This window comes from Hypanus sabinus, chromosome 27 (genome assembly GCF_030144855.1).
Source record: "Hypanus sabinus isolate sHypSab1 chromosome 27, sHypSab1.hap1, whole genome shotgun sequence".
Lineage (NCBI taxonomy): Eukaryota > Metazoa > Chordata > Chondrichthyes > Myliobatiformes > Dasyatidae > Hypanus > Hypanus sabinus.
The window spans coordinates 18724849-18740121 of record NC_082732.1 but is presented as its reverse complement, the minus strand read 5'-3'; the positions used below and the strand labels follow the sequence as shown (position 1 = coordinate 18740121).

General features: G+C 41.8%; 1 protein-coding gene across 3 annotated transcripts in view; it reads left to right on the top strand.

Annotated features, from left to right (window-relative positions):
* The window catches only part of LOC132382030 (uncharacterized), a 73856-nt gene that overhangs the window by 32324 nt on the left and 26259 nt on the right, over window positions 1–15273 (top strand). The window contains exon 2 of one of the 3 annotated variants that reach the window (XM_059951848.1): window positions 8417–9036. The exons of the other annotated variants lie outside the window; for them this stretch is intronic. The gene's annotated coding sequence lies outside the window, so the exon portion shown is untranslated. Of the gene's footprint in view, window positions 1–8416; window positions 9037–15273 lie in introns of those variants that run through there. 3 annotated transcript variants of the gene reach the window in all.

Below are 15273 nucleotides of genomic sequence, written 5' to 3'. Positions count from 1 at the left end.
GTCCATTCCTGTTCATTATGCCTGATGTATATCTTATTTTCCATTCGCTTTTATTTTCTAATCACAAAGCAGAAGGTATGTTTCTTGAAAAGAGATTGTCGCATTACCCCTAAATGACCCAGCTCCAATTCTGTTACATCTATTGCCTTCTCCAAATCAGAATCAACTTTATTATCACAGTCTTATATGTCATGAAATTTGTTGTCTTACAGCAGTGGTGCAGTGTAAGGACATAAAATTACTACAAATTGCAAAATAAATCAGTAGTGTAAAATAAAGAAAAATGAGATAGTTTTCATGGACCATTCAGAATCTAATAACAGAGGGGAAGAAGCTGTTCCTGAACTTTTGTGTGTAGCCTTCAGGCTTCTGTACCTCATTCCTGATGGCAGTAATGGCAAGAAGTCATGCCCCAGATGGTGAGAGTCCCCAATGATGGATAACCCCTCTTTGAGGCACCACATCTTGAAGATGTCCTCAATAGTGGGGAGAGGTATGCCCATGATAGAGCTGGCTAAACCTCTAACCCACTGCATTTTCTTGTGACTCTGCATTGGAGCCCCCTTACTAGTGGAGTGCTTTCCACTGTACACCTACAAAATTTGCAAGACCTTTTGGCAGTGAGCTCGGACATGGTATGAATCTTTGACTCCACAAGATGAAGGAATCCAGGGGCAAACCTGTGGATTTCCTTGACACCTTTTGGATAGCTGTCACTCCAGACTAGTGCATGGTGTCGTCGCAGAATGGCAGCTTGGAGAGATGTAAAAGGAACTCCAGCTCTCTGCTAGCACAAAGGAACAGTGGTTTCATAACATGTAAACATAGAACACAGAAATCTACAGCACATTACAGCCCCTTTGGCCCACAATATTGTGCCGACCATGTAACCTGCTCTAGAAACTGCCTAAAACTTCCCTACTGCATAGCCCTCTATTTTGCTAAGCTCCATATACTTATCTAAGAATCTCTTAAAAGACCCTGTCATATCTGCCTCCACCACCATGGCTGGTAGTGTATTCCATGCACCCACCACTCTGTGTGGGAAAGCTTATCCTTGACATCCCCTCTGTACCTACTTCCAAGCACCTTAAAAACTATGCCCCTTTGTGTTAGCTATTTCAGTCCTGAGAAAAAGCCTCTGTCTATCCACATGATCAATGCCTCTCATCACCTTATACTCCTCTATCGGGTCACTTCTCATCTTCCATTGCTCCAAGGAGAAAAGGCCATGTTCACTCAACCGTTCCGGTGCACCAATCGTGAGTTGGAGAGCTTCGAGAGAGGAAGCAGCGCACAGATCTGGGAGCGAAGTTTAAAAGGGGAAAGCTTTGTGGGAACTTGGCTATAACTGGCGCACCAATCGTCAGTTGGGGAACAGGGGAGGTTCAGGCATAAAAGGAAGACACTGCCTAGCAGAGCGGTCATCAAAGGAGTGGACTGAGTCAGAGTGGTGGGGCTTTGGCTCATTCAGGTTTCGGCGAGGTAGGTGGGTTTTCCCTTGCAGTTTCTGAGGAATGTAGGGTTAGTACTTTGCTCTGGGTGTCAGATGTGGGAATCCTGGGAATCTTCCGGTCTCCCAGATGGCCACATCTGCACCAGGTGCACTGAGATGCAGCTCCTGAGAGAGCGTGTTAGGGATCTGGAGCTGTGGCTTGATGAATTACAGCTTATTAGGGAAAGTGAGCAGGAGATAGGTAGGAGCTACAGGGAGTTAGTTACCCTGAGGCTGCAAGAGTTAGATAAGTGGGTGACTGTCAGGGAAGGGAAGAGCTCAGATGGTAGAGAGCATCCCCGTGGCCATCCCCCGCAGTAATCGTCATGTCGTTTTGGATGCAGTTGAGGGGGATGACCTGACAGAGGACGACCACGGCAATCGGGTCTCTGGCACTGAGCCTGGTTCCATGGTGCAGAAGGGGGAGAAGAAGATGAGGAAAGCGGTAGTCATAGGGGATTCCATAGTGCGGGGAACAGACGGGAGGTTGGGTCAGCCTGATAGAGATACCTGCATGGTGTGTTGCCTCCCAGGTGCCAGGGTACGGGATGTCTCGGATCGGGTGCAGACTGTTCTGAAGGGAGAGGGTGAACAGCCAGAAGTCTTGGTACTCTTTGGTATCAATGACATCAGTAGAAAAGGGAGGAGGTCCTGAAGAGAGAATTCAGGGAGTTGGGTAGGATGCTGAAAAGCAGGACCTCCAGGGTAGTAATCTCAGGATTGCTGCCTGTGCTTCGTACTAACGAGTGCAAGAATAGCATGATCAGGCATATTAATGCGTGGCTGAGAGACTGTTGTAGAGGGCAGGGCTTTGGGTTTCTCGATCATTGGGGTCTCTTCTGGGGGAGATACGACCTGTAAAAAAAATAGATGGGTTACACCTGAACCCAAAGGGGTCCAAAATCTTAGCAGGCCAGTTTAACAGAGCAGTTAGGGAGGGTTTAAGCTGATTTGGCAGGGGGGTGGGAACTGGAGTGATAGGGCTGAGGAAACGGAAAACAGAAATGAATAAAAGATAACAGATGATAGAAAGGACAGGCGAGAGATGAGGCTTAATCACAGAAGGTCAGTTAGGAAGGTTCAATGGTTAGGTATTGAAGTAGTAAAATGGATTCAACAGTGGCTGGATGGGAGATGCCAGAGAGTAGTGGTGGATAGCTGTTTGTCAGGTTGGAGCCTGGTGACTAGTGGTGTGCCTCAGGGATCTGTACTCGGTCCGATGTTGTTTGTCATATTCATTAAAGATCTGGATGATGGGGTGGTAAATTGGATTAGTAATTATGCAGATGATACTAAGATAGGTGGTGGTGTGGATAATGAAGTAGGTTTCCAAAGTTTGCAGAGAGATTTAGGCCAGTTAGAAGAGTGGGCTGAGCGATGGCAGATGGAGCTTAATGCTGATAAGTGTGAGGTGATGCATTTTGGTAGGAGTAATCAAAATAGGACGTACATGATAAATGGTAGGGCATTGAAGATTGCAGTAGAACAGAGTGATCTAGGAATAATGGTGCATAGTTCCCTGAAGGTGGAACCTCATGTGGATAGGGCGGTGAAGAAAGCTTTTGGTATGCTGGCCTTTATAAATCAGAGTATTGAGTATAGGAGTTGGGATGTAATGTTAAGATTGTACAAGGCATTGGTGAGGCCAAATTTGGAGTATTGTGTACAGTTCTGGTCACCGAATTATAGGAAAGATGTCAACAAAATAGAGAGAGTACAGAGAAGATTTACTAGAATGTTACCTGGGTCTCAGCATCTAAGTTACAGAGAAAGGTTGAACAAGTTAGGTCTTTATTCTTTGGAGCGTAGAAGGTTGAGGGGGGACTTGATAGAGGTATTTAAAATTATGTGGGGGATAGATAGAGTTGATGTGGATAGGCTTTTTCCATTGAGAGTAGGGGAGATCTAAACAAGAGGACATGAGTTGAGAGTTAGGGGGCAAAAGTTTAGGGGTAACGCAAGGGGGAACTTCTTTACTCAGAGAGTGGTAGCTGTGTAGAGTGAGCTTCCAGTAGAAGTGGTAGAGGCAGGTTCAGTATTATCATTTAAAGTAAAATTGGATAGGTATATGGACAGAAAAGGAATGGAGGGTTATGGGCTGAGTGCAGGTTGGTGGGACTAGGTGAGAGTAAGCGTTCGGTATGGACTAGAAGGGCTGAGATGGCCTGTTTCAGTGCTGTAATTGTTATATGGTCAGATGGTTATATCACAGCCAGTGGGATGATTTTCAGGGCAATAGAGGCATCGTGCAGTTAAAACAGAAAGCAACAAGTACTGGACTGTAAGTGTTATATTTGAATGCATGTGGCATAAGAAATAAAATGGATGATTTTGAAATTCAGCTACAAATTGGCAAGTATGATGTGGCCATCTCTGAAACTTGGCTGAAGGATGGTTGCCATTGGGAGCTGAATATCCAAGGATGTACGGTGTATCTGAAAGACAGGTTATTAGGCAGAGGGGGTGGTGTGGCCCTGTGTATAAGAAATAATATTAAATCATTAGGAAGGGATGAGATAGGATCAGAAGGTGTAGAATCTCTGTGGGTTGAGTTAAGAAATGGCAAGGGTAAAAGGACCCTGATGGCAGTTGTACACAGGCCTCCAAGCAGCAGCCGGGATGTGGATTACAAATTACAGCAGGAGATAGAAAAGGCGTGTCAGAAAGGCATGTCATGATAATCGTTGGGGATTTTAACATGAAAGTGGATTGGGAAAAGCAGGCCAGTACTGGACCTCAAGAGAGAGAATTTGTAGAATGTCTAAGGGATGGCTTTTTAGAACAGCTTGTTAAGTCCACTAGGGGATCGGCTGTGCTGGATTGGGTGTTCTGCAATGAACTGGAGGTGATAAGAGAGCTTAAGGTTAAGGAGCCCTTAGGGAATATAGTTCACAGTATGATCGAGTTAATTTTGAAATTTGAAAAGGGGAAACTAAATTCCAATGTGTTGATATTTCAGTGGAATAAAGGAAATTACAATGGCGTGAAAGGGAAACTGGCCAAGTTGACTGGAAAGGGACATTTGCAGGAAGGACAGCAGAGCAGCATGGCTGGAGTTCCTGCGAAAAATGAGGGAAGTGCAAGACAGATATATTCCAAATGAGAAGAAATTTTTGAATGGAGCAATGACACTACCATGGTTGACAAGTGAAGTCAGAGCCAAAGTAAAAGCAAAAGAGAGGGCATACAAGGAAGCCAGAGCTAGTGGGAAGATAGAGGATTGGGAAGCTTTTAAAAACTTGCAGAAGGAATCTAAGGTCATTAGGGAGGAAAAGATGAATTATGAAAGGAAACTGTTGACTAATATCAAAGAAGATATTAAAAGCTTTTTTAAGTATATAAAGTGTAAAAGGGAGTTGAGGGTAGATATAAGACCAATAGAAAATGATGCTGGAGTTGTTGTAATGCGAGATGCAGAGATGGCAGAGGAAGAGAATGTGTATCTTGCATCAGTCTTCACAGTGGAAGACATCTGCAGTATACCAGCCATTCAAGAGTGTCAGAGAAGTGAAATATCTGCAGTGAAAATTATGACTGAAAAGATGCTCAGGAAGCTTAATGCCTGAGGGTGGATAAGTCTCCTGGACCTGATGTAATACATCCTCAAGTTCTGAAGGAAGTAGCTGGAGAGATTGTGAAGGCATTATCAATGATCTTTCAAGAATCGATAGATCCTGACATTGTACCGGATGAGTGGAAAATGTGCAAATGTTACTGCACTATTTAAGAGGGGTGGGAGACAGCGGAAAGGAAACTATAGACCTATTAGCTGGACTTCGATGGTTGGGAATTTGTTGGAATTGATTGTTAGGTCACGGAGTACTTGGAAGCACATGACAGGATAGGCCAAAGCTAGCATGGTTTCCTGAAAGGAAAATCCTGCCAGACTAAACTAGTGCAATATTTTGAGGAAATTACAAGCAGGGTAGACAAAGGAGATGCAGTAGGTGCGTAATGTTCACTACAGAATGCCTGGCTATCTATCAATATCATCTAGTCTATGACTTCAGAGCAACATAACATAATCCCACATTGCTAATGGATTGGTTTCTTAAGTAATTGATGTATTGTACAAGACAATAAGTAAGCTTGCAGCAAGAAACAATCAGTAGCTGAGCAGCACTGTTCATGTGGACAAATCAACACAAAGGAAATTGGACATTATTAAAATGGGTGAAATTAGCTAAACCAGAGAGGATGACATGAAGAAGCAGGTGAGAAATGAGTAGAAGGAGTTCAGGAATTTCAGAGCACAAAATCCAGGCAACTGAAGGCACCGCTAGAAACAAATCACAGATACTTTATAAGTGCAGAGTGAGAAGACAAGAGAATGGAGCATTTGAGGGAACTCATTTCCCAAAATGTTGCTGAGAGCTTTCAGCATCGTTTTTGTGGTTTATGCTGTGCCACTGTGGTGATGGTGATTCAGGAAATACCAGAATACTAACCCAGCGTGAATGAAGGTATGACAATGTAATTGAAGTTATATGGAACATGATGTAGAGTGAATCATGTGTTCCCTTGACATTGCTCTTTTTGTCTCCCCTATCCTTGCCATTACTTTGTTAAAGAACTCTACTGGGTTGGTCAAGCATGACCTAGATTTTAGAAAATGATGCCAACTGGCTGGTTAACTTATGTTCCTTCAAATGCTCTGTAGTTTAATCTTTGTGATGTTTTCATTTATTTGCTAATACCTTAAGGTTTTCTATGGTGTGTAATCATTAGCCGTGTATTAATACACAATCTGCATTTTCTTGGTTTGGTTATGATTGCCTTTCCTGCCCTGTTATACTCTGATTTCTCAAGCTGTCTTGTCCCATTTTACTTTCAACACATCTATCTTACCTTGCAGTTCCTTTATTCATCTCAATTTTTCTTCTCTACTGCAGTAACAAGTTACATTAATGTGGAAAAATTGTCTCAAAGTGCAAATAGCAGCAAAATCTGACATGATATAAGGATGTCGTATAAATCATACAAGGATATGTTAAAATGGATGATATGTATTTAAAATAACTATTTCAAAAATGAGGAAAATGTGGAAAGGTTTAGGTAGGTAATTGCAAAGCTTAGGATTCAAATAGTTGAAGGTGTACCATTAAATGATTGGTTTCAGGGTTAATCAAAAAGCCTGAATTGAAGGAAGTCAGATGTCTTGTAACTTTGGAGGAAATTATTAAGACAGAAGAGGAGGCATGTAGCACAATTAAAAACCTAATAATTATTTAACTAGAACCATTGTGCACAAGATGGTGAACAGAACAAGGTGTGAGGTGTGCCCTTGCATGGAAAATCCTACCAAAAGTAGTGGATTCAGCCCAGTCCCTCACGGGCAAAGCCATCCCAAGCATTGAACACATCTATATGAAATGCAGTTGTCGGAAAGCAACATCTGGGATCCCCACAGCCCAATGCAAGCTTTCTCCTCACTGCTGCCATCAGGAAGAAGGTAGAAGAGCCTCAGGACTTGCAACACCAGTTTCAGGAACCATTTTTAGGATTTTTTGTACAAAAGCATTGGTGTTTCCATACCAGGTGATGATGCACCAGTCAATACACTCTCCACTATGTATCCATAGAAGTTTGTTACAGTTTGCTACTTGTCCGGATCCATTGAAGGTTTCTGCTATTGAGAACATGCCAAGACCGCAATGTAAAAAGGATGTTCAAAGGTTCATGGGAATGGTCAACTACATGGTAAAATTCATACCCAATCTTTCGGAACAGCTTGCTCCGTTGAAGCAGCTAACAGAAAAGAAAAATGAATGGAACTGGAATCATGAACAGGAGAAGGCATGGTAAAATCTCAAGAAAGTGCTCACTAAGGAACATGTGTTGAAATTCTATGATGCTGAGAAACCCATCAAAATCTCAAGCAGGCTTAGGGGCATGATCAGGAATTAGCAGGCTTAGAAACATGATCAGGAATGGTGACCAGTGGCATATGCATCTCATTCATTATCTGATCAAGAATCAAGGTAGCCCAAATTGAAAGAAAATTGCTCAGCATTATGATTGCTTGTGAGAGATTTCACCAGTTTGTGTCAGGGCAATCTATTGATGTTGAAACTGATCGTAAGCCTCTGATTGCATTGTTTCACAAACCTTTAAATGACTGTCCTTTGCAAATTCAGCGAATGATGATCAAATTGCAAAGATATGCATTGAATGTGTCAAATACACCTGGAAAATGCATGTACATGGCTGACACACTTTCCAGAGCTATGGATCCAGCAACAAAAGACAGTCACAGGGATGCTGTTGATGTTCAGGCATTTGTTGATACGATCATAGAGACTGTAGAGACTCTATCATAGAGACTCCCAAAAAGTTGGAACTGCTGCGTGTTGAGACAGAGAAGGACAAAATTCTCAGTCAGGTAATACAAGTGGTGATGGATGGATGGCCAGATAATAGGCATGACTGTACCTGAGAAGTACAAGAATATTGGAACCACAGATCAGAACTGTCTGTTGTGGATGGAATATTGTGATTCCTAAATGTCCCCGAAAATAAATTCTTGGGAAAATTCATGAAGGTCACCTAGGTATTGAAAATTGTAAGAGAAGTGATGTTTCGGCCCTTGTCAGATATGCCTTAAATACCAACTGAGCAACACTAAGGAGCCTCTGCATCCACATCCTAGTCCTCAGAGACCTTATCAGGAGATAGGCGTTGATCTTTTTGTAACTGATAACAAAGATAAATCGCAAAGACCTCAATAAAAAGCCAACTTCAGAGTTTCAGTTAACTGATGCAGACCAGACAAAACATGGAAATAACGATGAAACACAAGAACTGTGTGAATCACTTAGAAGATCAACTCAAGTTTGGAAACTCCCAGAGAGACTGATAGAAACATGTTAAATTATGTGGTTGCTAATGTTTGCTATGTTGCGAATTGTTTTTCTTTTTAAGGAAAGGAAGATGTGGTGATATGACGTGTAAGAACGTGATTGGAGAGAGTTCTGAGCATGCACAGGAATGATAGAAAGATCGAGAACATGGCATTGTAAAACGTGGTGGTTGTTTTTGTTACATAATAGTCCTATTTCTTACAGAATATGGTTCTTTATTAGTAACCCATGGTACACATGAATATAAAGAACACAACAAAGCTCTGTTTTCAGTTGATGACATAATGAAAAAGGCACTTTTCTGCATGGATGTAAAACGGGTGGCACTGGTTGTCAATTTTAATTGTGCGCTCTCCTGGAAGACAACCAAACCCTTTCAACAAGTTCTCATACTCTTTCATCAAGTCACTGTATTCTGACTCTGTGTCACTGTCCAGGACAAAGTCCTTTTCACCAAATTCAGTCTTTCACATGCAGATAAACCCAGTCTGGACTGTACATTCCTTGGCACCACCACAAATGAAAGTGTGTGTGATATTTTTGTGTGATACCTTTGCCACACATGTTCCTTTAACTGGAATGTCTGCACCTGAATACCCAGTCACTTTTATATTTGTCTTATGTAACTTTGGTCTGGGCTTTAATGCATTAAATTCAGATTCTGCAAGAACATTTACTTGTGCTCCAGTATCAAGTTTAAACAGAATATTATTTTGGTTCAATTGCAATGGAATAGTCCAGTCATTCTTACTTTGTTTTCACAAAGCACATCTATATAAAACTCTTCAAGTTCATTTTCAAGCACTGCATTTACTTGTTTAATTTCTTTCTACTTCTGCTACAGTGTGAAAAATGATTACTCTTAAAGCAGTCATTGCACATTTTTGCAATCTCTGTTGATCCAAGTTTGGTCCAGAATTTCCACTTTGCTCATAAGATGGCTTTCCAGATATCATACCGCCACCTCTTGTCGTGTTCTCGGTCTCCAGACCAAGGTTAAGGGTTAATAGGTTAATTGGTCACATGGATGTAAATGGGCAGTGTGGGTTTATTAAGTCAGAGGTGCCTGTTTCTGTGCTGTAAGTCTCTAGGGCCCTGGTTCCTTGGTGATATAGAAATATAGGGGAGAGAGATGACATGGTAAATTATTTAATGCATCCCTTGTAAACAGACTTTCAATTTGTTGACCTTTTGAATAGGCTGGAAATTAGCCCTGCAAAGTCAAAAGGAAGAATGAGTTTTCTTTTTAATTTCATGTTATAGCCCTTTAACATGAAGCATCTGAGAACAAGCCTCCAAGAATAATCATGTAAATTCCGTTACGGGTATTCAGTCATCTTGCCCAGTTTTATTTGAAGTTGCTGTCAGGAAATTCTTTATGTACAAGTACAAGGAGAGGAGAGTCTGCCTTAATGTTAGTTAAAAGAGGAGGCATTTACCCTCAGGAGGTAATGCAAGATTATTATAAATTTATAATTGTTTTAATCAGAGGTTATTGACAGAAGAGTATTGGGATCGGCACAATCTGTGGAAATACATTTTTGCTACATTAGTCAAATCACAAAGCACCAATTAATTAAACATTGTATATTAAATATTTGGTATACAACAATGCCTGCAGCAAGAATGGCCAACTACCTATGTTAACAGGTCTGGGTAGCTGTAAGTCCAGCGTTTTAGCAGCTGTACCATAAGATAGTTTGTGTGCGCATTTGCAGAATATAATCCAATCATATTCCTCTTTGAAATATTATTATTTTTCCATAATTTTCTGAGGAAACCAGGGCTATTTGATAATATAAGATGTGAAAATTGTCACAGAATGGAGAGAGAGAGTGAGACGAGGAAGGACTCCTGTGTTTTTTGGATGTCCACAGAAACTATAGCATTGACAACACAGTAATAAGATAGACACTCTATATCTGAGTTTTATCTTAAGAAGCATTGAGAAATACTTACATCTAGGAGCTGTCTATATACACTTATCATTGGGCTGGGTAAGTGTCAAGATTCTTCCCAGCCAAAATGTGTCCATTTGCGAATGTGTATCACTTGAATTGCATTGACACCCAAAATTTTATTGAAGTAATACGTACCCCATTGTAACCACTGAAATTGTATTATTTGGAATGCAGTTCAAAATTATAACCTTGCAATATTAAAACTTGTATCAGACAGCTGAGGCAGGAGAGGGGAAGAAGTCTAAAATGCTGATAGATCAGTCCATTGAGGGAGTGGCAGTGTGGAACTTCTCTTGGTTCAATGGCGAATTTTCACTTTCTCTTGTGAATGCCAGTGTCGTCTTGTTTAAAAGCAAACCTCTCAGCCACAAGGGGGCGGTAGTCAGGGGAATGGGACGTTTCCTTCTCATGACTCCTAGTTACAGTCGGTAACTGGAAGCCATGCCTTGACTTTTGGGATGTTGCGAATGCATATAACGTTCAGCTCATTACAAAGAGGGGGTAGAAAGGATCTTTAAGAGGGAAGGAAGGAGCATTGAGATCACTGCAATCTCACAACGGTCAGTAAAGGAATATTGCATTTTTTTGGGGCATTATTAAAAATCCTTATCTGGCACTTGGGAACCACTGGTAATAATCCAGTTAGCGGCCCTTTGTAAATGCAGACAAAGAGGGAATCATCAGTCTGAGAGGCATAATTAAAACCAGGCTAGAGGCCAGAGGTTTGTACTGTAAAGTATGAATTCTTGTCACTGACAACCATTTCTGTTTCTTTCTGATACTTGCTCAAGAGCGGTATAACTCAGGACCTTGTGCAAGAGTAGAGAAGGGGACTTCTTGTGACATAGTCGACTTAATAAGCCCACAGTCTCACTTTGAATGTGACAGCAGCACCAGGTTGTCGTTCATTAAATTGCCAGTTCCCATGAGCCTTTTGGCCCACCCCTGGCCTCTCTAGTCACCAACAGTTGGGAGATGTGAGGTGACAGCTGAGCTCCCCTCTCACTGTTGCACTTTATGAATGTCAAATTCGAGTGCAAGCATTCAGTGCACAAAGCCAGAGGCAAATTTCAAATCCCAGAAGAATATTTGGTTATTTAGAGTTCACTTGAGCTATTTTACAATGAAGTTTTTGACTTGAGTCCCAAAGCTTTTCCCATGAAGGTGAGGTTAAGCATATTTTTGGCTGTCTCATTAGTCACAATTATGAATGATCAAAGAATCAAAGCTTAAGGATAAAAATTATTAGAGATGGGGTCATAAGAAAAGTTTGAAAACACAAGAAAGAAATCACAAGTGAAGTTGGTAACAAAAGACTTGAATTAATAATTGCATCAACATTGAGGAAGATGTCTCAGGCTGATGCACCAATCAGCTGCTGTTTTGTATGAAGCTGTTTGGAGTTCATTATTGGTGATTGATAGCTAAATGATTTAAAATCTTCTTGGCTGTGCTCCTTTCCCATACAGTACGTCCTGTCCCACGGTTTGGTTTGATTACCCTTGAGAGTTCTGAGCCATTGATCAGTTACCACAGTGTGATGGAGTTTTCTTCTCCTTTTTGACAATTCTTTAAGGTGGAGAATAACCTGCATCCTTTTATGGATCTCAGTTGGCTGACAGATCCAGGATCAGCTTCACAGACCTGCCACAGATGGGTCAGTGGTGTTTGCTGACACGGGCTGCTGGATAGGTCACTTGGGGTGTTGTTGGTTGGTCTTGCTGTTGGTATGTGGCCTTCATGTAGATCAGATTAGATTAATTTATTAGTCACATGTACAGCAAAACCTCACTTGCGTTAACAACTAACACAATCTTAGGAAGTGATGGGGTCGACCCACAAATGTCGCCACATGTTCCAGCACCAATATAGCAAGCTCACAATATTCAGCAGGACAGCAACATGTACTTCTGTTACGGAGACCTAAGGTGTTCTGTGCTGTTTTCAGATTCTAGTAAGGGATTCAGAGTAGTTGGAGACTTTTTTTAAAAGAAACTTGGAGGATATTTTTGAATTGCTTCCTCTGTCCCAGAAATTTGCTGTTTTGATTACACCAATGCAATATAAATAACACTATCATCCTGCTCCTGACCCAATCAAACCAGGAGATTCCTAAGACGGGAGTAACAATTGAATACTATCCTCCGAATTTCTGTAAAACAACGTAGCTGCAATTCGTAGGATTCCCTTAACCATGGATAAGGAGAATGAATGATTAGGCTCATGGGCTTTCAATGAACTTGATTACATTGGCTGGATCTTAACATTTATTCAGAATCTGTTTACCATCATCTTGCATGTAACCTTGTACATTAGGATGCATTTTGACATTCAGTGCAGCAATAATGTATGTAGGAATTCAAACAATGCCAATTTTGGAAGGACATATCATATAGCTGCATGCATAAGAACATGCACTTAATAATTATGAGGGAGCATGACCCGGTGCAAATTGGAGTTTGTAAAAATAAACAATGTCATCGCTGAAGCAACACAAAATGCTGGAGGAGATCAGACAGCATCTATGGAATTGAATGAACAGATGATGCTTTGGATCAAGACCCTTCTTCAGGACTGAAAAGGGAGGGGGAAAAACACCGGAGTATAAAAGGGGGGGGGGAAGAGGGGAAGGAGACTAGTTAGAATGTGATAGGTGAAGCCAGGAGAGCAGGAACGGTAAAGGGCTGGAGAAAAAGGCATCTGATAGGAGCAGAGAGTGGACCATAGGAGAAAGGGAAGAAGGAGGGGACCCAGGGGGAAGTGCTAGTCAGGTGAGAAGAGGTAGAGTGGGGAATAGGAGACGAGGAAGGGTGAGGGACAATTTCTTTTTACTGGAAGGAGAAATTGATATTCAAGCCGTCAGGGTAGAGGCTACCCAGATGGGATATAAGGTTTTGCTCCCCATCCATGAGGGTAGCTTCATCTTAGCACAAGAGCAGCCCATGGACTGACACCTCGGAATGGGAATCAGAATTAAAATGTTTGGCCACTGGGAATTTCCATGTTATCTCCATACAATTCAAGTTATAACTGTCTGGTGTTAGAATAGAATAAGCCTACATTGAATATATGTATAATATGGATTCTGTTTTTAGGCATATAAATGACAATTTAGATCCACAATGAATGAACCATAGAAACATAGAAAATAGGTGCAGGAGTAGGCCATTTGGCCCTTCAAGCCTGCACCACCATTCAGTATGATCATGGCTGATCATCCAACTCAGAACCCTGTACCTGCTTTCTCTCCATACCCCCGATCCCTTTAGCCACTAGGGCCATATCTAACTATCTCTTAAATATAGCCAATGAACTGGCCTTAACTGTTTCCTGTGGCAGAGAATTCCACAGATTCACCACTCTGTGTGAAGAAGTTTTTCCTCATCTCGGTCCTAAAAGGCTTCCCCTTTATCTTTAAACTGTGACCCCTTGTTCTGGACTTCCCCAACATCGGAAACAATCTTCCTGCATCTAGCCTGTCCAATCCCTTTAGAATTTTATACGTTTCAATAAGATCCCCCCTCAATCTTCTAAATTCCAGTGAGAATAAGCCTAGTTGATCCAGTCTTTCTTCATATGAAAGTCCTGCCATCCCAGGAATCAATCTGGTGTACCTTCTCTGTACTCCCTCTATGGCAAGAATGTCTTTCCTCAGATTAGGGGGCCAAAACTGCACACAATACTCTAGGTGCGGTCTCACCAAGGCCTTGTACAACTGCAGTAGAACCTCCCTGCTCCTGTACTCAAATCCTTTTGCTATGAATGCCAACATACCATTTGCCTTTTTCACCGCCTACTGTACCTGCATGCCCACCTTCAATGACTGGTGTACAATGACACCCAGGTCTCATTGCACCTCCCCTTTTCCTAATCGGTCACCGTTCAGATAATAATCTATTTTCCTGTTCTTGCAACCAAAGTGGATAACCTCACATGTATCCACATTAAATTACATCTGCCATGAATTTGCCCACTCACCTAACCTATCCAAGTCACCCTGCATCCTCTTAGCATCCTCCTCACAGCTAACACTGCCGCCCAGCTTCGTGTCATCCGCAAACTTGGAGATGCTGCATTTAATTCCCTCATCTAAGTCATTAATATATATTGTAAACAACTGGGGTCCCAGCACTGAACCTTGTGGTACCCCACTAGTCACTGCCTGCCATTCTGAAAAGGTCCCGTTTACTCCCACTCTTTGCTTCCTGTCTACCAACTAATTCTCTATCCACATCAATACCACACCCCCAATACCGTGTGCTTTAAGTTTGCACACTAACCTCCTGTGTGGGACCTTGTCAAAAGCCTTTTGAAAATCTAAATATACCACATCCACTGGCTCTCCCCTATCCACTCTACTAGTTACATCTTCAAAAAATTCTATAAGATTCGTCAGACATGATTTTCCTTTCACAAATCCATGCTGACTTTGTCCGATGATTTCACCTCTTTCCAAATGTGCTGTTATCACATCTTTGATAACCGACTCTAACATTTTCCCCACCTCCGATGTCAGACTCACTGATCTATAATTCCCCGGTTTTTCTCTCCCTCCTTTTTTAAAAAGTGGGGTTACATTAGCCACCCTCCAATCCTCAGGAACTAATCCAGAATCTAAGGAGTTTTGAAAAATTATCACTAATGCATCCACTATTTCTTAGGCTACTTCCTTAAGCACTCTGGGATGCAGACCATCTGGCCCTGGGGAGTTATCTGCCTTTAATCCCTTCAATTTAGCTAACACCACTTCCCTACTAACATGTATTTCCCTCAGTTCCTCCATCTCACTAGACCCTTGGTCCCCTACTATTTCTGAAAGATTATTTATGTCCTCCTTAGGGAAGACAGAACCAAAGTAGTTATTCAACTGGTCTGCCATGTCCTTGTTCCCCATGATCAATTCACCTGTTTCTGACTGTAAGGGACCTCCGCTTCGACCTCCACTCCCCTCCCTCTT